Below are 26,676 nucleotides of genomic sequence, written 5' to 3'. Positions count from 1 at the left end.
TGTCGTTGTCGGTGATGATGTTGTGGGGAACGCCATATCGGACAAAGATGTCTGTGATAAACCTGACAGCAGTGGGGCCGTCAAGCTTCTTGATAGGCCTGGCTTCGATCCACTTGGTGAACTTGTCGACGCCTACCAGAAGATGTGTCATCCCTCCGCGAGCCGTCTTGAATGGCCCAACCATGCCCAGTCCCCAGACGGCGAACGACCATGATAAGGGAATGGTTTTCAGCGCTGAAGGCGGCATATGACTTTGCGCACTGAAGCGTTGGCAGCCTTCACATTTGTCCACCAGATCCACAGCCTCCTCGAGGTCGTGGGCCAGTAGAATCCATGGCGGAATGCTTTGGCCACCAGGGTTCTGGAGGCGGCATGATGCCCACACTCCCCCTGGTGGATGTCTCTAAGGATCTCCTACCCTTTTTCTCATTCGACGCAGCGTTGGAACACGTCGGTCGTGCTGCGTCGCACCAGCTCGCGATTGATGATGGTGTAAGCGGCGGACCTGAGCTGGGTCTGTCTCGCCTCCGCCTCGTTCTAAGGAAGTTCTCCATGAAGAAGGAAGGCCAGAATGGCCTGAGCCCATGATGGAGCTGACACAAGGGTCGCCTCCGCTTCGTCTTGATTGTTCGGGGCTTCTGTAGCCCCCGAGCTTGATGGCGTCTCCGGTGCTATTGCTGCAGCCGGCTCATCGTCTATCTCCATGACGTCCACCCACTGGGAGGATTTGAGCCCGGGCAGAGCCGGGGTTGTCGTTATTGGAGTCGGGTGGACCAATGGAGCCGGATTAGGATCCGAAGCTGGCGTAGTTGGTGGAGCCGACGGCGCTTGCACCGTAGACTCAGTCGATGCCGCATTTGGAGCCGGTGCCGCCAGTGCAGCCGGCGTGGGGCCCACAGCCGGCACAGCTGGCGGAGCCGGCAGCGCTTGTATCGTGGAGTCGGCCGGTACGAAGATTGATGGCGACTCCGGAGACGGCTTGATAGACGGCTTGTGGAGTTGCTCGAGGGAGACGCCGGCTGGGATGGCCTGCCTTGTGGAACAGATCTTTGTGAGCGTATCTGCCGCCTCATTTTCTGCCCTGGGAACATGGTGGAACTCACAACCCTCGAAGGGGCCGCTGAGCTGCTGGATGACGAAGCGGTAGCTTGCCATGTTGGCATCCCTGGCGTCCCATTCGCCAGAGACCTGCTGCACCACCAAGTCTGAATCGCCGAAGCATATGAGCCGCCGGATGCCAATCTCCTTGGCAAGCCAGAGGCCGTGGGCCAGTGCTTCATATTCGGCGACGTTGTTGGAGGCGGCGAAGTGGATCTGGAGAGCGTACTTGAGCTGGTCCCCTTTCGGAGACGTCAAGATGATGCCGGCTCCCAGTCCTGTCCGCATCTTCAAGTCGTCGAAGTGCATCCGCCAATGCGTGGAGTCTGGAGGCGGTGGCTCGAACTGGGTCTCGGCCCAGTCGACTAAGAAGTCGGCCACCACCTGTGATTTGATGGCGGTGCGAGGCTCGTACCGAATATCATGGTCCGCCATGGCGATGGACCATTTGGCGATTCTGCCCGTGGCATCACGGTTGCCCATGATCTCTGAGAGCGGAGCAGTGCTCACCACAGTGATGGCATGCTCTTGGAAGTATTGTTTTAATTTCTTTGCAGCAAGGTAAACACCATAACACATTTTTTGATAATGAGGGTAGTTCTGCTTAGAGGCGGACAAGACCTCACTAAGGTAGTAGACAGGGCGCTGCACTGGCAGGGCCTTGCCTTCCTCTTTGCGCTGAACTACCAACACTATGCTGACCACGCGAGTGGTCGCCGCGATGTATATGAGTATGGGTTCCCTTTCAGATGGGGCTGCCAAGATTGCCAGGCTCGAGATTACCCGCTTGAGGTCGCGGAAGGCTTCGTCCGCCTGGTTGTTCCACTTGAACTTCGTCGTCTTCTTCATGAGCTGGTAGACTGGAAGGGCCTTCTCGCCAAGCCAGCTGACGAACTGGTTGAGGGACGCCAAGCAGCCGGCGAACTTCTGGACGTCGAGGATCCGAGCCGGCAGCACCATCCACTCGATGGTGATGATCTTCTCAGGGTTCGCTTCGATGCCGCGGGCGGATACGAAGAACCCCAAGAGTTTGCCGCCTGGGACCCCGAAGATGCACTTCTCCGGATTGAGCCGGATCTTGTATCCGCGCAGATTAGTGAATGTCTCTCGCAGGTCATCGAGGAGGCTGAAGTGCTGCTTCGTCTTGACGACGATGTCATCCACATAGACGTGGATGTTTCTGCCAATCTGTGGCAATAGGCACTGCTGCATGCAGCGTTGGAATGTCGCACCTGCGTTCTTCAGACCGAATGTCATGGTGGTGTAGCAGTAGCCCCCGAAGGGCGTGATGAAGGAGGTCTTCGGGCAATCAGCTGGATCCAGCTTGATTTGATGGTAGCCTGAATAAGCATCCAGAAATGACAGCAGTTCGCAGCCTGCAGTGGATTCGATCACTTGATCTATCCTAGGCAACGCGAAAGGGTCTTTCGGACAAGCCTTATTCAGGCTAGTGTAGTTGATGCACATTCGCCATGTGTTGTTCTTCTTCAGCACCAGGACTGGGTTCGCCAGCCAGTCCGGGTGGAAAACCTCCATGATGAAGCCGGCTGCAAGGAGCCGGTGATCTCTTCTCCGATTGTGCGCCGCTTCCCCTCGGCGAAGCGGCGCAAAGGTTGTTTCACCGGCTTTGCATCCGGTCGCACGTGAAGTTTGTCCTCGTCGTACTTCCTCGGAACACCCGGCATGTCCTTGGGGGACCATGCAAAGATGTCCTGATTCTCACGCAGGAAGTCGACAAGCTCGCCTTCCTATTTGGGGCTGAGGCCAGCCCCGATGGTGATGCACTACTTTGGGTTGGCAGGGTCGAGTTGGACCTGCTTGGTCTCTTTAGCCGGCTTGAAAGAGCCCTCGCCGGCCGATTGGGATGGAGGAGAAGGAATCGCCGGCTGCTCGGTAGCCTGGGCCACGAGCTGGTCGATCTGCCGCTTCTCCTGAGCAATCACCAAAGCGTCGGCGAGGCGGCTGCTATCTTGGGCGCACTCGAACGACTTCTTGTAGTCGCCAACAACAGTGATGATGCCCTTGGGACTTGGCATCTTCATCTTCACGTAGGCGTAATGCGGAATAGCCATGAATCTGGCCAGAGCCGGTCTCCCCAGCAGCGCGTGATACGAGCTACTGAGGTCCACCACCTCGAACCATATGGACTCACGGCAGAAGTGGGCCTTGTCACCGAAGAGGACGTCCAGCTGGATCTTGCCGATGGGCGAGCATGACTGCCCAGGCACGATGCCGTGGAAGACAGTGCTGGTTGGCCGGACGTCCATCTCCTTGAGCCCGAGCTTGCGCAGAGTGTCGAGGTAGAGGATGTTGATGTTGCTGCCGCCATCGACCAGCACCCGGGAGAATCGACAGGTGAGCCTCTTGGAGGCGAAGGTGGGGTCGAGGACGAGTGCGTATGACCCCGGGTTGGGCATCACCACAGGGTGGTCCACCCGGCTCCATGTAATTGGTTTGTCGGACCAATGCATGTATTGGTGAACCGCGGGGACAGTGGCGTTTACCTCGCGCCGTCTTTGGCGCAGGCTGTGCTTGTCGTCGCCTTCGCTGGTGAAGACGACGAATGCTCCGTCTTGATGCGGGTAGTCGTCAGGGTGCGGGCCGTCGTCGCGAGGCGGCGGCGGCGGAAGTGGAGCGTGATAGGGAGCTGGTGCACGGGGCGCCGCCTGCGCACCCGGAGGAGCCGGCAGGCCCTCCCCTTGTGACAGCCGGCGTGCGACGCTGCACTGTTGAAGGGTATGGGTAGACGGCGCCGCCCCCGAATGTATCTTGCAGGGGGCGTCGAGCAGCTTCTCGAGAGACTGCTTGGGCAGCCAGTTGGGGTTGCCCTGATTGCGACGCTTTCGTGGAGGGCCGGCTTGGGAAGCTGCCGCCTCGCCCTCCACGTTGGCCACTAGCTTGTTGTTGGTCATCTAATCCGCCTTGCGCTTGTAGTTGTTCTGGCTGCCTCGGTTGTCCCCAGCCGTCATGGGAGTAGCCGGCGCAGGCACAACCTTGTCTGAGGCGGTCACCTTGATGCGCATTGCGGAGTCGGTCGTGGCGTACTTGTCCGCTTTGGCCATGAGCAACGCCAAGGAGGTTGGCTCGGCGCCCATGAGCTTGTGCTTGAGGAGGGTGCCGTCTCGGCATCCGTCGATGAAGTACTGTATGGCTTGTACCTCATGGACCCCCTCACAGGAGTTGCGGAGCTCAGTCCACCGGGTGACGTAGTCACGGAGGGGTTCGTCGGCCTTCTGGACGCACATGGCCAGCTCGCAAGGCCGACCAGGGCGCTTGTAGGTGCCGGTGAAGTTGCGGACGAACGCCTCCTCGAAGTCCACCCAGGAGTTGACGCTGCCGCCGGGAGGCTGTTAAGCCACGTCCGGGCCGAGCCGGCGAGCATGAGTGGCACGTAGCGAACCGCTACGCGCTTGTTGCCCCTGGCGATGCCTACGGCCGTGGTGTAGTCGATCAGCCAGTCTTCTGGCTTGGTTGTGCCGTTATATTTCAGCGTATCCCGAGGCAGGGTGAAGCCTCGGGGGAACGGCTCCCCTCGGATCTGGGGGCCAAAGCAAGCCGGACTGACGGGTCCGTCTTCCTCTAGGAGGGCCGAATGGGCCAGGGCGATGATACGCCAGCGGGCGTCCCGCTCGTCCTCGGAGGCGGGGGCGCCAGCCGTGGTGGCGAGAGGGGAGGCTCCTCGGGAGCCGGATGCGTGAGTTCTTCGTGGGGGAAGATCCCCGTACTCGGAGTCGCCCTCGTCGCCTCTGCGACGTAGGCCTGAAGTGTGCTCGCTCTGGTGCTGCGAGTGCCAGTCTTCGCTTCCCTCGCCCCTCCAGCCGGAAGGGCGATGCGAGGAAGATCCTTCTGCGTGGTGAATGCCGCTAGGGTCGCGGCGAGCCCCCGAGTTTGGCCCCGGGGACTCTGAATGAGCCTGGCCGGGGTCGAACCGAGCGTGTTGCTGGGTAGCGGCGTCGAGGAGATCCTTGACGCGCTTCTCCTGGAAAGCGCGCTCCTCGCCTTCCAGGCTTGCCATCTCCTCCATAGCCGCCTACGCCGCCCGCATGTTGGCCGCAGGAGTCTCGTAGGTGGGCAGGTCCCCACCTAGAACCTCGGCGATGAACCATCCACGGCTAAGGACCGATCCAAGCCGGCTGGGGGCCTCGGAAATCAGAGTAAGACCGTATGCGGAGTTATACTCACGATGTGTAGCCTCCAACCGACGTTTTGCCGAGGCCACGGCGATGCCCTCCTCCAAGATACGCTTGCGAGCCTCCTCCAGTGAGGCCCGAGTGTCTGCAGGATCGGCGAAAGCTGTGACCGGTGTCTTCTGGCCGGCGATGGCGTCCCGAAGAGTGTCGGCAGCAGCCGCAGCGGGCTCGCCATTGCCTGCGGAGGCCTTGCCAGGAGCCTTGCTGGTGCCGGCGCCGATAACCATCACCTCCACGGCGTTGGAAACGGCAGCGACGTGGTATGAGGTGAAGAACCCCACCGACGGTGGAGGGCCGTCGAAGATGAGGACGTTACTGGGGTAAACGTTGTGGGCAGGCGTCTCAGCGATAGAGAGCCTGCTGAAGCTGGCGCAGAGCGCCTCAACGTCGTAGTCCTCGCCGAAGTAGCGTGGGCCGTCGTTGAGGCGAAGGTCGCTGAAGAGAACGCTGAGGTTCTCCATAGCTGCGACGACGACACTAGGGAGCGCCTCGTCATCAGAATCGTCGTCCGAATCCACATGGCGGACGGGGACGTCGATCATCATGGGCGTCGCCTCGTCGAAAGCGAGCTCCACGGGCATGCAAACTGATCCGGACGCGATGCATCCGGTGGTGTAGGTGCGGGGCCCCGCCCAGCGCGTGAAGCTAGCCGATGCCGCGATCGGCCCCACGGTGGGCGCCAAATGTCGGTGAATACTCACAACATATTCCATAGGTAGGCTAAAGTCGGTGAGAACCGAAGGGACAAAGGTGGGCGCTGGGAACGAGGTTGGTACACGCATGGGACGCACGATGTACCCTTGTTCAGGGCTCTCCGTAGAGATAATACCCCTAATCCTGCTTTTGTGTTTGATGTATGGGAACAGAGTACAATGTTGGTCATGGAGTTGTGTTGGGAGGAGGAAGAGGGGAGCAGCCAGCTCATCTCTACCTCGCTCTCTGTTGGTTGGTGAGTGTGTAGTGTTGAATGACTGGCAAGTGATCGGCCCCTCTGCATGGGGGGCGACCGGGGGGTTTTATAGACGAACCCGTCAGCCTACAATATGGATAAAGGGTACAAGCATGGGACCCGGCTGGCCACGGGCCCACAAGGGTCTTGTCTTGTCGATGAGGGGCCCGCCGGCTGCATGGTCTCGTTTACCTGTGGGACCTGTCGGCTGGCCAATGGGGCTCCCGCGTAAGGTTGATGCTGAGCACGCGCTGTACGTCAAGCGTCGCCCCGTGAGATTCTTCATGGGCAGGCAGTACGACCGCCTCCACTGTTCCCCACGCCGAGTGCAGTAATGGAGTGGGAGTGTGACGGTCCGACATCAGGCTAGGTGATGGATCAGAGCCGGGGTAGGTCAGCGGCGTGGCCGCCGACGCTCGTACCTGCCGGGCGCCCCGATCCAGTACCTTTGCTGACGCGTAGCTACCTTTAATCGTGAGGTCTTTTCCTGACCTACGATCTGATGTGACTGGTGATCCTCGGTCGGCTAGCCTGCTTGGTTAGCCGGCTCGCGGGTGGCCGCCTCCTCCCCAGTCCGGCTCGCGGGGCCAGGCCGGCTCTCAAGGGGAGGCCGCCTGTATTCTAGCCGGCAGGGGATGCCTGGCTGGCCAGAAAGGTGGCCGCCTCGTCTTCTAGCCGGCAGGCGATGCCTAGCCGGTTAGAAGACTTGGGCCTTGGGAATCTCCATATCTTCATGTCCATTGGGCCGGAAATGAAGGAGCAGGCTTGATGAGCCTACCCCGGGGTTATCCCCCCGACACTCATGTTATCACATGAGACAGCTGGCACCTGCAACTAGCAAAGCTACTCGTTAGAGGGTGAGCAAGCCTACTTAGCCAAACAACATTTGCTAGGAGAGGGAGGTGTTTGGGTTTCATGGCAAAGACATGTGGCATTTATATATCAGGTGGTAGGCAGCGAGCATGTATCGAAGGAAACGTGATTCTAAGCATAGCAAAGTTAGATATGGTATCAAGGTCACGGTCATCTTGCATGTGATGTCTTCAGCTTGGAACTGCTCTTGATCTTCCTGCACGTACTCTGCAGAATCCACGTACTCGCTCTCGGATCTCGATGCTACCCAAGATAATATAACAGCCAATGAACACCAACACAACATAATGCAACAAGCAATATGATGCATGTGTGAAAAAGGAAGCATGCATCACTATTCTAGTCACTTTCAAATGCATTATTTGAGTTAATTGAATTCTGGATAGAACCTCATTTTACGTTATCTTGACATGCATGAAGATGGCATGAACATGTGCATCATGAGAAAATGATGCAAAAACATATAAATAACATAGAGAACGGAGTTACGGATCAACCGGAAACTACAAAACAAGTTTTGGAGACCTACGGTTCAAATCAGCCACAAACACACTCCAATGGCACTCCCCTAGTGTTACCACGTTGCCACATGATCAAGCAACCAAATATAAGTGGGGTGGTGCATGGGAACACACCACACCATCAACAATGCCCACACAAGCTTCAAATCAACAAAAACATGCAATCTGTTTTCAACAGCAGCGTAGGAGTTTGCCTACAATATTTAAAGTAACTGCAGCCATCTAAAAGAGCCAAAGAAGATATGAGGCAGAAGCCATCCAAAAGCTCTACAACCCTGAACAAGAAGCTAATACAAAGGAATCACCCATGAGCAGATCTATAGACACAAACTTGGACAAAATATCACAGATTCTGGGACTTAGTGAAAATCACAGATTTTCACCAGCTGCTTATGCTCTGAAGCATTTTGGCAGCCTCCAAAATGATATCTACAGGAAGTGTATAAGCATGAAATTTCACAGGGAGCTAGACAAACATAAAAGCTCACAAACTTTAGTTTGTTGCATGGGCTGATTCCCAACACATGAGCTAATTCATCCAAGACAACAGGGGAAGAAAATAACATCAGATTCCCAGACTTAGTGAAAATCACAAGGTTTCACAAATCTGTCAGTTTCAGCCAAGTGTCCACTTTGACAGGGCACAATAGGTGCACACAAATTCCTAAGAAAAAACAAAGACCCCATGCTATAGAGGGGTTCACCCACTACCACTACATCAAGGATTCATCCTCAAAGGGTCAAGGCATCACCTAATACAAAGCACTAAACATGGCATCATGACAGAAAATAACAGTTTTATGAAGTTGCTCTAAAGTAAAATATGATTGCACCAATGGATTCTTGTGATGATTCTACCCCAATATCATATATAATACATGGGTACTTGCATGTAACATCAAGGCACAAAGCTAGCTCGAAAATAGCACATAGAATCCTATAACTAGAAATGACTATCATCACATGTAAGACTAACACATATTGCATCACCTACTCCTACACATGCACACACACAAGCACTATTCACAACAACACCACTTGCATAGTGGCAAGCATGAGGGGTTAGGCCCTCATGCACAAGTGCATATGCACCCATGCACACACATATACCTACATGAGCACACACACACATACATGTGCTCACACACACTCAAGTGCATACACTCACACATACACTACATCAATAGGTGCAACATGAGGGTTTGGGCCCTCTTGCACATGTGCATGCACACTCATGCACACACACACACACATGTACATACACACACTCATGTGCACATACACACACTCATGTGCACATACACACCACTAGGCCTCAAACAACAACACAACATAATGCACCAACTAGTTTTACAAAGAAACAACTCCAACTAGTGAAAGAAAGAAATGCAGCAAAAAAATAAAAAGGGGGTGGTTGTGGTTCGAACCCACAACCTCCTGTTGCCACCACATGCACAACACCACTCTGCTACTGCTTCGCCACTCGACAGTGAAGGGGAAGGAAGCAGGTTAAGGGCCTGTTTGGGACTACTCCACTCCAAAAAAATCAGCTTCACTCCACCAACTTCACTTTAGAGCAGTTCCACCGAGGAGTTGTAGCTCCACCTTGAAGCAGTTTTGTACTGTTTGGCTTTCAGCTAGCTCCAACTTCAAAAACAGTAGTATTTGGTGGGAATAGTCTATTCTGCCCCTATTTTTTATGCATGATGTTTTGACGGCCCAACATTTGTGCGCCTTGAATTTTTTTTAAAGTCTTGTAATTCAGAACATACAATATTTGAAGTGAACTCTTGTACTCGTGGTTTGAGTGTTGTACGCATGAACATGTCGTTCTATTAAAAATATGTAAAATGATGTGAACTATTGCGATACATAACTAAAAAGATCCACATGAATGTCCAACGATACATTGTTCTACTCACTCGAAGAAAAAAGATGCAAATAAAACCGGGACCATCTTTAATAGTAGAAATCTAGTTCCAACCATCGGCAATAGTGGTGGCTAACTCATCACGGAATTTATCCATGGTCGGAGCATCCGGTTCCGTTGTAGATCTATCAGAGACACCAACAAATTTGTTATACCTGTTCGGTATTGTAGGCACATAATCAGGATCACGATCGAACCGAGAAAAGTCCAAGTCTTCGTTGTTATGCTCACAAATAAAGTTGTGAAGGACTATAGTAGCAACAACGATCATTTTTTGCTTGAATATCGGGTACGGTCGCATCTTATACAGAATCTACCACTTCATTTTTAGCACTCCAAATGATCGCTCAGTGACATTGCGGATAGATGAATGGACTCGATTGAATTTTTTCGTTGGAGTCTGTGGCTCCATACCTCTACGCCATTCTGGCATATGATACCTCTCACCCTTATAAGGAGCTAGGTATCCCGGACGATTGGGGTATCCCGCATCAACAACATAATATTTGCCTATAAATGGAGGAAATGATATCAGCTATTTCTTGTACAAACATTTGATATTTAAACAATTAGTGAATTGTATGATCATACGCTAAAATGTTACATTTTGGAGGGTGTGGGAAGAACCTTTCATCAACACTTATTGCATTGTATAACACACTAGTGTCATGCATAGCTCCTGGTTGCCCCACGGACACATAAGTGAATAGCATGTCAAAGTCACAAATTGCAAGAACATTTTGAGTCGGTATCCCTGATTTCCCTATATATCTAATACTATCCTCGGGAGAGAGAGAGACTGAAATATGTGTGCCATCAACTGCACCAATGCAATCTTTGAAGTGTGGGTACGCCTGCCTATCATCTTTTATCCTCTTATGAACAGTGGGGAAGTTGGGGTTTTTAGGTGTAATGAAATCTTTTGCCATTTTCATCAAACAGTTGAGAACCTCATCAAATTTCCTACTAATGGTTTCTCCAGAGTGCTTGAAACGATTTTGACCTCTTCTGTTGGACTCATTGCCACCACAAGTGAATAGGAAAATTGCAAGACTTTCATATGTTCTCACATGCATGGATGGTTCTAACCCGTACCTTCGCACCAACAAGTCATGAAGGTCCATGAACACTTCCATGTTCATGCGAAGCTGTGAAAGGCATTCGCCCGGAGTCATCAAAGTCTCTTGCAACCATCCCATACCACTTAAAATTGATGTCCTCGGTGGGTTCTTATGAAGATATTGATCACGATATACTTGTGCAAGTGTAGCAGCAACGAAAACAAGATTCAAAAACTGGTTACTATCATCATCAGAATCATCACTATAACTTTCAGATATCTGCATGTAGCACAATAACAAAAACCAACAAATATTAGTTGACATATGTAGCGCAAATGTTTTAGTTCGAGTACATAGAGGAAATAGTTTAAGTGACATACAATGGTAAAATAGTTCACTCCGACATACAGAAAGCAAATAGTTCAAATGACATACAACGGTAAAATAGTTCACTCCGACATACATAAACCAAATAGTTCAAATGACATATAACGGTAAAATAGTTCACTCCAACATACATAAACCAAATAGTTCAAATGACATGAGACAAAAAAATCACGCGACAACACATTAGTACTTCAATTTCCATACTTGTCGTTGTATCTCCTCTTAATCCAATTAAACCTACACTCTTTAGGAAAGGTCTTGAACATTTCCCGTTGATCCTTCTTCACAAATAACTGTGTGGCAATATCATGCTCATCGGAACCATACACGGCCCCACATTCCAAGACCATATCCATGACTTCCTTGATTGTCACCTCTCCTTGCTTCATTGATGTGAAAGAGGCGGCACATTCAGCTATCTTTGTGATTTTATCTTGGATGGCAAGTGTTGTGCTTGACTTTTGTTTCTTCTTCTTTTCAACAAGCACACGAGGTCTCTTCTTTGCATTAGCAATGCAAGGATAAACCTCTTGGACCTCACCTTCCTCACCTCCAACCACATTACCAACATCTTCAGGGATTTCATAAAGCTCTTCCTCTCCAACTTAACCAAACATTATCAACGTCAACCAAATTCTCTTGACTAGGGGGTACGATGGGGTTGTCACTCATGGGATTCCAATGATCTTGTTCATCATTCAAAATATTACCAAACATTTTGGAAAGATGCTGCTGATTTTGAAGAGGCTTTTTTCTAAACTTGCCGCATCCAGGAATGTCCTATATATATAAACAAATCATCAACGTAACATGTATGAACTAGAATTACCATCATAATGGAATATTTGACAACACTCACCTTTCTCGCCTTCTTCCACCACTCATTATCCATGACAATAACCCCCATCGAATTGTCCCAACCTGTTCCAGTTTGTTTCCTCATTAATTTATTCCAACAAGACCAATCACCCTTTAACTTATCCCACTTGTTCTTCATTTGCATCTTTGATAAACTGATTCCAGTCATCTGATAGAACCTTTCTGACACTGTATTATAACCTGAAGGGTTCAAATGAGTGTTGGGACGATTCCCTTGTTCCACTTGTTCGGCCATCAAGGAACAAATGATTTGGACATACTCATCGGTCCACTCCATTGAATCACCCTGAACATAATAGTTCAATATATTTTTTTCAAGAAATCGTTGCTACAAACATACTACTTCAACCTATTTGTATAATAATCATTTATCCAAATTCAAGAACATGATAGTGTATTGTACAAAAAAATCATCTATAACGAATACAAGTGAGAAATGGTATACCTGCTCTTCCTTAGGGGTTGTACGTTTCTTCCTGTTATTCGTGGTGTTCTGAGTGTTGTTCGTGCAGGTAGTGTGCACCGCATACATGCCGACAGCTATCTCCTGCCTTGAAGCAGCAGGTGCAGAATGAGTACTCCCAGAAGAGGCGAACGCCACACTGGCCATCCCTGATGTCGTCCAGGACTGATAAGGCCGGGAAAGGCCAACCCTCATCATCGGGGTCATGGTTGTCCTCGCCATTACGGGGCCTGAATACTAGAGATGGACGGAGGAATTGTGTAACGACCAAGATGCGGTCCTTTCTGATCTCGGGATCGAGGCCCCGAATTGGAAAGCAGCGCATCTAAGCGTCTCGCAAACAGGTAACACAGCACATGCATAATAATAAAGATAGACAATCAGGGGTTCAATTGCCTTCTCATAAATATCTCAGAGTACATCACACATACAACCAAGGTAGTTCCGCTACGGACTACAAAACATAGAAAGGCTATGCTACCCTGTCTGCAGGCCCACGATCATGACCACGCCTCAATCTTCTGGATAGTTCATGTAGAGGCGGTCCGTCTCCTCATCGTACTGCCACGCCAGCTGCGTGCCGTCGGGTTCATCTGTCTCTGGGGTACCTGAACCTGTTGGTATTGTAGAGGAATCCGTGAGACACGGGGACTCAGCAATCTAAGACCTTGGTGCCAGAACTAGTCAAGTTATTAGGTAGGATAAGGTGAAGTGTTTAAGGTTGCAGCATCCTAAGCTTGATTTGGTGGCTAACTTACGTAGAACATGTATGAAGGTGGACTATACTAGCGATCGTGAATACTTGATCACTAAGTGATACTGAACACCTACCTACGTCATTCATAACCCCACCGTGTTCCCGATCGAAGAGAGGTCTTCGAGGGGACAGTCACGGTTACGCACACAGTTGGCAATTTTATTAGCTTTTGTTTAAGTTATCTAATACCGGATGTTAACAAAATATCCCAAGTTGCCACATAACCGCGGGCACGGCTTTCCGAAAGAGTAAACCCTGCAGGGGTGCTCCAACTAGTCCATCACAAATGTACACAGTCCGCAAAGTAATCCTCTATCACGATCTCGTGATCTCGTCGGATTCCTTAGAGGAAAACCTCAACTCTGGGGAGAACCAAAGCTTCACTGGGATTCCTATACGCAAGATATATCGCTAAGGTAAAACAAGACTACCAGGACCTCCCGACGTGTCGACGACCCTGATAAGAGTCGTGTATCTCAGTCTCAGGACACGCTGGATGAGTCACACTACAGGTATACCAAACCTCAGGTTGCCCTGTGGTAGCCCCATAGTCTGCCCAGTTTGGACCAACACTCATGAGGAGCACTGGCCCGGGTTGTTGATTAAATTCCTCGGGGTAGCTATTCCCTATGCAGTTTATTATTAAGTGGTTAGCAAATTAACACCAATGTTGGGTCCTGCTGGACAAGTCTTAACACTACGTGATTTATCGAGGGGGTCCCCATAACAGCCCCGAACGTGTTAGGAGCAATCAGTATGGAATCAAACACCGGTAACCGGTAACTATGGCGGCAATAACGGAACAAAGCACCAGGCAAAAGGCTAGGCCTTCCGTTATTTACCAAGTATATAGGTGCATTAATTAAACAACATAATTTAAGATAATGATATCAAGCTCATGTTGTCACATGAGACAAAGCACCTGCATCTAGCAATGCTAACATTAGTAGCTGAGCAAAGCCTACTTAGCCATTCAAGTTTGCTAGGAAGGGGTCAGTGTTTGGTTTCATGGCATATCAGGAGGCAATTTAATTCAGTGGTAGGCAGCGAGCAATATGACATGGAAACGCAAACTAGTATAACCAGTCTAGAGATGGAATCAAGGTCATATCATCTTGCCTGTGATATCCTCAGCTTGGAATGGTTCTAGTTCGTCCTGCACGTACTCTCCTGACTCCACGTATTCGTTCTCCGATCCTGGTTCTACCCAACATAAGAATAACATCCAATGAACAACAGCACCTCAAGATGCAACAAGCACATGATGCATAAGGTGAAAAATGAGCATGCATCACTATTTCTATCACCAACACAAGCTTACGAAGCTAAAACAAGTTCCTGGACAGAACTGCATGCTAGACTATTCTGACATGCATGGGACTGACATGAACAGATGAGTCTCGTGAAAACAATGCAAAACCATATAAAGAACATCACAATCGGAGCTACGGATCAACAGGAATCAACGAAACAAGATATGAAGCCCTACGTGTCAAAATCATCACCACACACTCAAATGGCACAAATCTGGTGTTCCCGGGTTGCCAAGACATAAATCAACCCATCATGGATGGGGTGGAGCAAACAAGAACACCACAACATCAACTAAGCACTCACAATCATCAAAATGACAAAACTACATAATCTTCCATAAACTGCATCATAGCACTTTGTGAGCTACATGCAAAGCACCTACAGCCACCCAACTATGACAAATAATATATGTGGTTGTAGCTAGCCAAGAATACTACCAGCACAAGCAAGAATCACACAAAAAGGAATTAAACACAGGAAGATACAAGGCTGCAAACTTTCCCAAAACCATCAGATCACAGGGACTTAGTGAAAATTCCTGCACCTAACTTTCTGTCTTTTCTCTGAAGCTTCTTGACAGCAGCCAAAACAATACCTACAGGGCTCCAAATGACATGAAATTTTACAGGGAGCTAGACAAACATATCAGGTTCAACTTTGTAGTTGAAAGATAAGGCTAGATCACAACACAATGACCAGCACAACCTCATCTACAGCAGAAGAAAATATTACCAGATTCTCACACTTAGTGAAAATCTCAGATTTTTAGTGAAAATCTCAGATTTTGACTAATCTGGAATTTCAGCCACAAGCCTACTTTGGATGGGCACAACTTGCACACATGGATTCCAAATCATGAATTGAAACCAACATGTGGTAGAGGGGGTCACCCTCTACTACCGCAACCAAGAAACAAATACAAGAGCACATCACCATGCATGGAACCAAGCTCTAAACTTAGAAGAAAAATGCAAATATGACTTCTCCAGAAAATGTTCTAATGGAAAAAATGGTTTCACCAATGGATTCCTGGGATATTTCTACCACAAAACCATATATAAAACACATGCACTTGCTTGGAACAAGTGAGCTCAAACCAGGAAGGAAAAACTACATTGAATCCAACATAGTGAATAGTGCAACATTTCATGCAACTCTCACTAGAACAACTATCACATAGCTATGCTCATGTGCACAAAGACAATATGGACATGAGGGTTTGGACTCCATGTTGGTGTCATGCACATCAACAACCCAAACACTTCTCACTAAATCGCCCACACACACAAACATCATGCCCTCTCTCATATTATACATGAGGAGGTGCACAACTTGCATATGGGGCTGTTTTACCACCTACATATCACACCACAATCTCATCATAAGCTCTAAAACCCCAAGAACAACATAAGGGGAAAACTATCAAGCAAGTATTATGCAAGCTTAATTTACATGCACTTACTAGGTTCCACATGTGTGTGCGTCACCTACACACACATCATCTCTTCACACACACACACCCACTCATATGCACATCCTCTAGTGGCATCCATACCACCTACACACGCTAGCAAAACAAAGATGACCAACACAAGCATATGACACAAACACACACATGCAAACATACAATAGCATCACCACATGTGTGTGCAACACCTACACACACAACATATATGACCATCACCAAAATATACTGGGCTACACAAGCTGAAGTGAGTGAATAGGAATACCCACAAAAGACCAAGCATGTGCAGCAACTTTGCAAGCAAACATAGCAACAGGTCTGAATTGCAACAAAAAAATAAAAGGGACACGGGAGGGATTCGAACCCTGGATCCCCTGCTAACACACCCAACAGCATTACCACTCTAGTGCAGCCTCTAGGTCGATAGCAACAAGGGAAAGAACAGGTTATAGAGCAACTGCAGCTATTGCATGCTACTATGCCAAGAAGCAGGAATTAAAAAAGGGGGGCAAGCTGGGATTCGAACCCACACCCTCTCGAAGACAACCACCTGCTGTTACCACTGCGCTACAATATGATACTTGACAAATCAGGGGACTGAAACAAGGTAAGCTAGCCAGAAGCCCTTCTCTGCCTACAGAGAAACACCAGCGACAGGGAGATCTTCGGGGTTGCTGCTGCGCTGCACTACCGGAGGCGAGCCCCTGCACCACGATGTTGCAACACGAAGGGGAGAGCTCCCCTTCTACTGCTACAACACTACACACCACATCTGACCGAGAAGATGCACGCACACAAACTGCTGGGCTCTGACGAACAGCACCCGAGAGGAACACGATGACTCTACCTCGGATCTAGGCCGGAACAGGGAGGAAGAAGGAAGGGGGAGGTGCGGCCTCACCTTGGGAAGGAAGGGGGGCTCCCATCTGAAGGGGAGGAAGCCGGACCGGAGGGGAAGAAGACGTGTCGAGGGAGATCCTGCCGTAGACCAAAGCAGTGACAAAGTGCACCGGGACCGAGGCGCTGACAAGGTCGAGCTCGTCGGTGTGGTTGCTCCCCGACCCTACCAACAACGGGAATGGAATGCGGGGTCGAACCCCGAGCTCCTGGACATGGCGGACTCGCCGGACGGCAACATAGGCGGGGTAGACGCGGCGAGTCCTCCCTCTCTCTGCTACTGTCTACAGACGACTTACCTGACAGAGAAGAGAGATGGGGAAGGAGAGAGGTGGCGGCGGCGATGAGGGGAGAGGAGGAACCCTAGGAGAAGGGGGAGGCACGGACGCCAACGGGTATAAAGGGGGGCCCTCGACGTTAGTGCCCCTGTGCGCGTGAGAGAGAGAAGGTGGGCCGGCCAAGAAGGGATAGAGCCCACCTGAGGCGCCACTTAAGAGTAGAGTAATTCCCTGGCCCTTTTCTTTTAACAGAAAAACCAGAGAATAAAGGAATGCACATGGGAAACTACTGGGGATAAAAATACAACAAAAATGCCCATGTGCTTGGAAAAATCTAACCTATTTGAATAAAATGCAAAATGAATATTAGGGGCAATTGAATATTTTACTAAACAGCAATAAGTGGGCTGTTTGTAATTATTTTGCACCTTTCAAACCTAAGTCAAAACAGAGACTTCACTTCACCACACCCAAGTCAAATCAACCTAAATCATGAGCATTTTTAAAACAGAAAAGGAAGAAGTGGATCTTAGCATAGAAGAGATAGAAAGGGAGTGAAGGTGGTTTTTGAAACCTAAGCACTTACTATCTCATGCTTCACTCCACACAAGCCTCACATCACAAGGCATCACATGAAATCACAAGGTACATAACCACAAGATCACAAACACCACAACTCAAATCACATGATAACACAAGCAAACACAAGGATAGGACATGGCCTGAAACATATGGTATGCATGCATGCAAGGAAGAACAAAAAGGGGCACATGAAATCATACATGCAAAAGGACTCTCTCATATCAATGTCAAGGTGGTCCCACATGGAAGGTTACAAAAAGGGAAAGCTTTTACACTTGGGGCACTACAAATTCTCCCACACTACAAAAATATCTCGCCCCGAGATCTATGCCTGAAAGAATTTCGGAAATTCAGAACGGAGGTGGTCCTCGCGTTCCCACGTAGCCTCTTTATCGGAATGGTGTGACCACTGCACTTTGAGAAATTTGATAGTCTTGTTACGGGTCTTGCGCTCAGTCACCTCGAGAACCTCAACTGGATGCTCACGATAAGAAAGGTCAGGCTGAAGGTCGATGTCTTGAAGATGCACAGTGCGCTCGAGGGTCTTGAAACACCTCCGAAGCTGAGAAACATGGAACACATCATGGACATCTGCAAAGGTTGACGGAAGCTCGAGCTGGTACGCAAGGTCGCCTCTCTTGCCAACCACTCTGAACGGACCAATGAAACGAGGCGCAAGCTTGCCATTGATGCCAAAGCGTTGCATACCCTTCATAGGCGACACCTTCAGATAGACAAAGTCATCAAGCTCGTAAGACATGTCACGGTGCTTACTATCATAATAGCTCTTCTGACGGGACTGAGCTGCTCTGAGGTTGTCGCGAATGATCCGACACATCTCCTCAGCTTCTTCTATCATATCATTGCCAAGGATCTGACGCTCGCTGGTCTCGGACCAGTTGAGCGGAGTACGGCACTTCCTGCCATAAAGAATTTCAAACGGAGCCTTGCCAGAACTAGCTTGATAACTGTTGTTATACGAGAACTCCGCGAAAGGCAGATAATCTTCCCACTTCATACCAAAAGAGATAACACAGGCTCTTAGCATATCCTCAAGAACTTGATTCACTCTTTCCACTTGACCACTAGTCTGAGGGTGGAACGTTGTGCTGAAGCGGATCTTCATGCCCATAGCAGACTGAAAGGAGTCCCAGAACTTGGAAGTGAAGATACTTCCGCGATCTGAAGAGATCATCATAGGCACGCCGTGCAAAGAGACAATCCTAGAGGTGTACAACTCTGCCAGCTGAGCTGCTGAAATGGACTCCTTGACTGGAAGAAAATGAGCCACTTTACTCAACTTGTCGATGACGACGAAGATAGCATCATTACCCTTCTTGGACTTCAGAAACCCGGTGACGAAATCCATCTCAATGTGATCGAACTTCCACTCGGGAATCGGCAAAGGCTGCAAGAGGCCTGCTGGGAGTTGATGTTCTGCTTTCACCCTTCGACATACATCACACTCATTTACGAACTGAGCAATCTCACGTTTCATACGAGTCCACCAGAAGGTCTGCTTCAAGTCATGGTACATTTTGGAGATTCCAGGATGAATAGAGAGCAGAGAGTTATGAGCTTATTCCATGATTACCTTCCTGAGATCACCTTTCAGGACGACAAGGCGATCCTCGAAAAACAACGTGTCACTGGCATCAACAGTGAAGCACTTATACTTGGGGAGACTCTTTCCCACGCCAATCTTGACATTCTTCACCATAGCGTCAAGAAGTTGAGCTGCTCTGACCTGATCTTCCAAAGTAGGAGAGATCTAAAGGTTCGCAAGAAATCCCTGAGGTACTAGCTGAAGGTTGAGCTTCCTGAAAGACTCACAAAGACCCGGCTGGAGAGGTTGCAGAATCAGACTGTTGCAATATGCCTTCCTGCTCAATGCATCCGCCACGACATTTTCCTTGCCTGGCGTGTACTCAACACTCATATTAAAATCCTGGAGCATTTCCACCCAACGTGTTTGCCGAAGATTCAAGTTAGGCTGAGTGAAGATGTACTTGAGACTCTTGTGATCGGTGAAGACTTCAACCTTACATTCCAACAAGAGATGTCTCCAAGTCATCAAGGTGTGTACCACAGCTGCTAGCTCGAGATCATGCACAGGATAGTTCTTCTCCGCAGGCTTCAACTGCCTAGAGGTATAAGCAACCACCTTCTTATCTTGCATCAGGACTGCACCAAGACCCTGGAGAGAAGCATCGCAAAAGACCTAGTACGGCTTGGAATCATCCGGAGGGGCCAAGACCGGAGTGGAGATAAGCTTCTCTTTCAGTGTATCGAAAGCTAGTTGACACTCTGGAGACCAAGCATACTTAACACCCTTCTGAAGAAGACTTGAGAGCGGCTTGGCGATCTTGGAGAAGTTCTCAACGAACCTTCTGCAATAGCCAGCAAGCCCAAGAAAGCTTCGAAGCTGCTTCACATTCTGCGGAGGCTCCCATTCAACAATGGCTTGAACCTTGGACAGATCAACTTTAATGCCCTCGGTAGAGGTAATGTGCCCAAGATAAACCACTTCTTTCAGCCAGAACTCGCACTTGGAAAACTTTGCATACAACTTGTACTCTCTCGGCTTATCAAGCACCAATCTGAGATGTACTTCATGTTCTTCCTCAGTCTCAGAAAAGACCAGAATGTCGTCGAGATAGAGCAAGACAAATTCATTCTTGTAAGGGAGAAATTATAGTTCATCAATCGACAGAATGTCGGAGGAGCATTTGCCAGACCAAAAGACATGACCGTATACTCATACGAGCCAAAACTAGTCCTGAAGGCCGTCTTCGGAATGTCTTCCTCGCGAATGCGAATTTGATGATAGCCCATTCTGAGATCAAGCTTGGAGAATACTTTAGCACCTTTCAACTGTTCGAACAACTCAGTTATGTTCGGAAGTGGATATTTGTTCCTGATTGTCTTCTTGTTCAATGGATGGTAATCGACACACAGCCGGTCTGTGCCATCCTTCTTCTTGACAAACAGAACACCACAGCCCCACGGAGACGAGCTCAGTCTGATCAAACCCAAACGCTCCTGCTCATCGAGTTGCCTCTTAAGTTCCTTCAATTCTTCTGGACCCAGCTTGTACGGCCGTTTGCACACTCGCTCTGTGCCTAGCTCAAGCTCAATGACAAACTCAACTTCACGGTGCGGAGGCATGCCTGGCAGCTCTTCAGGAAACACATCTTGATATTCGCAGACCACTGGGACTTGCTCAATAGGATTGATCTCACCCTTTTCATTCAAGGAGAACAGACGGATTGTATCATCGCGCACCACGAATATAATCACGTCTTCCGAAGAGTGGGTAAGCTTCACTTCTTTGGCTTCACAATCAATTGACGCCTTGTTCATGGCCAACCAGTACATACCAAGAATCAAGTCGATGTCGGAATTGCCCAAGACATACGGAGAGGCCAGAAAAGAGTAACTTCCTATCTTGACAGAAGCATCCGGAAGAACCCAACAAGAACTCATAAGCATACCCGGAGAAACAATGTCCAAAGACCTAGCCAACTCTTGAAGATGCAAATCATGCTTTGCCGCAAAAGGATATGACAAGAAATAATGCGATGCACCAGAATTGAATAGCACTTTAGCAGGAATATCATTGGCGAGGAGGTTACCCATGATCACATCTGACGAGTTCTCTGCTTCAGCTGCGTTCACCATGTTGACTCGAGCTGATCTGGGGTTGAACTTGACAAGAGCATTGCTTGGAGGTTTGCCTGGAGGAGGAGGAGGCAGTCGGAGCTGAGAAGTACATTTGTTGGCATAGTGACCCTTCTACCCACATTTGTGACAAGTGACATCTGCTGGCTGTCGGTACTGAGTCTGAGGAGGCCCTTGCTTCTGATGCTGGTATCTCTGCTGGAAGCCAGGGTTGGGTGGGTGGGAAGAACCACGACCCCCTGAGTGCTTAATCTGCTGCAAGTGCCGAGGAGGACGAGGAGAAACCCCAAAACTTCCGTTGCTTCTGAACCACCTCAGTAGAGGAAGAGCTGGAATCTTTGAAGCGCTTCTTGGAATTTTCCACTCTGAGCAAGGCTGCCTCTGCTCTGAGAGCTAGGCTGTAGAACTTGTCAAACTCCTCAGGATCGTGCAAGGCAAGAGCTAACTGCAAGTCTTCTTTCAAGCCACCCCTGGACTCGTAAATCTTGCTCTTCTGATCCGAGATATACTGCAGCGCGTAACTGGCTAGCCCGTGGAACTCAACATTGTACTTGTACACGGAATTGCCGCCCTGCTTCAAACGCCTGAACTTCTCACGTGTCTCCTCCACAAAACTAGAAGGGATGTAGTGGGACCTGAAGTCACGACAGAACTCGTCCCAAGACATCACCCTGGCGCATGTGGAGTCCTTAAGCTGCTCCCACCATATAGAAGCCTGCCCCTTCAACTGAAACGTTGCAAACTTGACATAGTCCTCCGGACGCACATTGCTACACTCGAAATGTTTGTTCATATCACGGATCCAATCTTCTGCATCAAATGGCTGGTCGCATGAAGTGAACGTCTTTGGTTGGTTCGACAGAAACTAACTCAGACTCGCAAACTGATTTCCACCATGTTGAAAATTGCCTGGCTGTTGGTTGGCTCTCTCTTGCAACAACTGAATTAACATCTGGGTGTTTGCATTAGTAGCTGCCATCACCGCTTGCCAGGCCTCTGCAGGAGGAGGCGGCGTCGGAGGAGGAGGAGGAGGTGGTGGAGGCGGCATATCCTCGCGCCCTGGGTTCTGACTAGTCGGTGGAGCCATCCTGAAGACGGATAGCATATTAGTCCACAGAATAGTTGAAGATATTGTTGAATCAAAAGACAGAATATCTGAACAGAATTTAGCAATTGCACTTGAACAACATAGCAAGAATGCATCCTCAAAGTGACGGACGACAAAATTCCGATAAGAACCGCTGCAACCAAGTGTGAGCTAGAATTGCTCGGAACAAACATATGATTGAGATTTCCCCAAACCTCAATCAAGCGTCTGTAGGAAGATACTCCTATAAGATACTACTTGATATCCCACCTATGAATTCCCGAAATAACTGGTCATGCAATCTGATACACGGATACAAGGAGTATTTCACACAACTCCTAAACTAACCCGTCACATGTACCACATCCTTCAACACAGAACCAGCATCTCGGACCTTCATCTACAACAAACCCTCGTGATCACAACGATGCTAAGTGTGGTAGTACCCCCGAACAATCTGCACCAGTACTGGGGACATCGGGTTATCTCACCACTACCAGTATTTAAGCAATAACGAACATCCTTCGTTCTTAGATACTCAGAAATCTGAATGATGGCGATGTGCGCAAGAATCCCCCGGAGCTCAACTCCCCTAAAACTTAAAGCAGATAGGAGGCACCAGGACAGGACTCTGTCACATCGAAATCATATAGACTTCACAAATACCCGCGTGATCCTAAAAAAAATTTGAGCGAGAAAAGGAGTAGAGTTAAAAAATTCCTAAGACGGGAACCTCACCAGAGCATAGAAGAGGACAAAAAATAATCCTACTCTCCGATATAACTAAGACTCAAAACATTTTCTAAACTCGACTAGGCCAACTACGATCACACAAAGGCTCCTATGGTCGTAAGGCTATGATTACCAACTTGTAACGACCAAGATGCGGTCCTTCCCGGTCTGGGAATCGAGGCCCCGAATTGGAAAGAAGCGCATCTAAGTGTCTCGCAAATAGGTAACACAGCACATACATAATAATAAAGACAGACAATGAGGGGTTCAATTGCCTTCTCATAAATATCTCAGAGTACATCACACATACAACCAAGGTAGTTCCGCTACGGACTACAAAACATAGAAAGGCTATGCTACCCTGTCTGCAGGCCCACGATCACGACCACGCCTCAATCTTCTGGATAGTTCACGTACAGGCGGTCTGTCTCCTCATCGTACTGCCACGCCAGCTGCGTGCCGTTGGGTTCATCTATCTCTGGGGTACCTGAACCTGTTGGTATTGTGGAGGAATCCTTGAGCCACGGGGCCTCAACAATCTAAGACCTTGGTGCCAGAACTAGTCAAGTTATTAGGTAGGATAAGGTGAAGTGTTTAAGGTTGCAGCATCCTAAGCTTGATTTGGTGGCTAACTTACATAGAACATTTATGAAGGTGGACTATACTAGCGATCGTGAATACTTGATCACTAAGTAATCCTGAACACCTACCTACGTCATTCATAACCCCACCGTGTTCCCGATCGAAGAGAGGTCTTCGAGGGGACAGTCATGGTTACGCACACAGTTGGCAATTTTATTAGCTTTTGTTTAAGTTATCTAATACCGAATGTTAACAAAATATCCCAAGTTGCCACATAACCACGGGCACGGCTTTCCGAAATATTAAACCCTGCAGGGGTGCTCCAACTAGTCCATCACAAACGTACACAGGCCGCAAAGTAATCCTCTATCAAGAATCTCGTGATCTCGTCGGATTCCTTAGAGGAAAACCTCAACTCTAGGGAGAACCAAAGCTTCACTGGGATTCCTATAGGCAAGATATATCGCTAAGGTAAGACAAGACTAGCAGGACCTCCCGACGTGTCAACGACCCTGATAAGAGCCGCGTATCTTAGTCTCAGGACACGCTGGATGAGTCACACTACCGGTATACCAAACCTCAGGTTGCCCTGTGGTGGCCCCATAGTCTACCCAGTTGGACCAACACTCATGAGGAGCACTCGCCCGGGTTGTTGATTAAATTCCTCGGGGTAGCTATTCCCTATGCAGTTTATTATTAAGTGGTTAGCAAATTAACACCAATGTTGGGTCCTGCTGGACAAGTCTTAACACTACGCGATTTATCGAGGGGGTCCCCATAACAGCCCCGAATGTGTTAGGAGCGATCAGTATGGAATCAAACACCGGTAACCGGAAACTATGGCGGCAATAACGGGACAAAGCACCCGGCAAAAGGCTAGGCCTTCCGTTATTTACCAAGTATATAGGTGCATTAATTAAACAACAGAATTTAAGATAATGATATCAAGCTCATGTTGTCACATGAGACAAAGCACCTGCATCTAGCAATGCTAACATTAGTAGCTGAGCAAAGCCTACTTAGCCATTCAAGTTTGCTAGGAAGGGATTACTGTTTGGTTTCATGGCATAAGAATAACATCCAATGAAGAACAGCACCTCAAGATGCAACAAGCACATGATGCATGAGTTGAAAAATGAGCACGGATCACTATTTCTATCACCAACACAAGCTTACGAAGCTAAAACAAGTTCCTGGACAGAACTGCATGCTAGACTATTCTGACATGCATGGGACTGACATGAACAGATGAGTCTCGTGAAAACGATGCAAAACCATATAAAGAACATCACAATCGGAGCTACGGATCAACAGGAATCAACGAAACAAGATATGAAGCCCTACGTGTCAAAATCATCACCACACACTCAAATGGCACAAATCTGGTGTTCCCAGGTTGCCAAGACATAAATCAACCCATCATGGATGGGGTGGAGCAAACAAGAACACCACAACATCAACTAAGCACTCACAATCATCAAAATGACAAAACTACATAATCTTCCATAAACTGCATCATAGCACTTTGTGAGCTACATGCAAAGCACCTACAGCCACCCAACTATGACAAATAATATATGTGGTTGTAGCTAGCCAAGAATACTACCATCACAAGCAAGAATCACACAAAAAGGAATTAAACACAGGAAGATACCAGGCAGCAAACTTTACCAAAACCATCAGATCACAGGGACTTAGTGAAAATTCCTGCACCTAACTTTCTGTCTTTGCTCTGAAGGTTTTTAACAGCAGCCAAAACAATACCTACAGGGCTCCAAATGACATGGCATTTTACAGGGAGCTAGACAAACATATCAGGTCCAACTTTGTAGTTGAAAGCTAAGGCTAGATCACAACACAATGACTAGCACAACCTCATCTACAGGAGAAGAAAATATTACCAGATTCGCAAACTTAGTGAAAATCTCAGATTTTCACTAATCTGGAATTTCAGCCACAAGCCTACTTTGGATGGGCACAACTTGCACACATGGATTCCAAATCATGAATTGAAACCAACATGTGGTAGAGGGGGTCACCCTCTACTACCACAACCAAGAAACAAATACAAGAGCACATCACCATGCATGGAACCAAGCTCTAAACTTAGAAGAAAAATGCAAATATGACTTTTCCAGAAAATGTTCCAATGGGAAAAATGATTTCACCAATGGATTCGTGGGATCTTTCTACCACAAAACCATATATATAACACATGCACTTGCTTGGAACAAGTGAGCTCAAACCAGGAAGGGAAAACTACATTGAATCCAACATAGTGAATAGTGCAACATTTCATGCAACTCTCACTAGAACAACTATCACATAGCTATGCTCATGTGCACAAAGACAATATGGACATGAGGGTTTGGACCCTATGTTGGTGTCATGCACATCAACAACCCAAACACTTCTCACTAAATCGCCCACACACACAAACGTCATGCCCTCTCTCATATTATACATGAGGGGGTGCACAACTTGCATATGGGGCTGTTTTACCACCTACATATCACACCACAATCTCATCATAAGCTCTAAAACCCCAAGAACAACATAAGGGGTAAACTATCAAGCAAGTATTATGCAAGCTTAATTTACATGCACTTACTAGGTTCCACATGTGTGTGCATCACCTACACACACATCATCTCTTCACACACACACACCCACTCATATGCACATCCTCTAGTGGAATCCATACCACCTACACACGCTAGCAAAACAAAGATGACCAACACAAGCATATGACACAAACACACACATGCATACATACACTAGCATCACCACATGTGTGTGCAACACCTACACACACAACATATATGACCATCACCAAAATATACTGGGCTACACAAGCTGAAGTGAATGAATAGGAATACCCACAAAAGACCAAGCATGTGCAGCAACTTTGCAAGCAAACATAGCAACAGATCTGAATTGCAACAAAAAA

Source organism: Hordeum vulgare, chromosome 2H (assembly GCF_904849725.1).
Source record: "Hordeum vulgare subsp. vulgare chromosome 2H, MorexV3_pseudomolecules_assembly, whole genome shotgun sequence".
Lineage (NCBI taxonomy): Eukaryota > Viridiplantae > Streptophyta > Magnoliopsida > Poales > Poaceae > Hordeum > Hordeum vulgare.
This window is presented reverse-complemented; position numbering follows the sequence as displayed.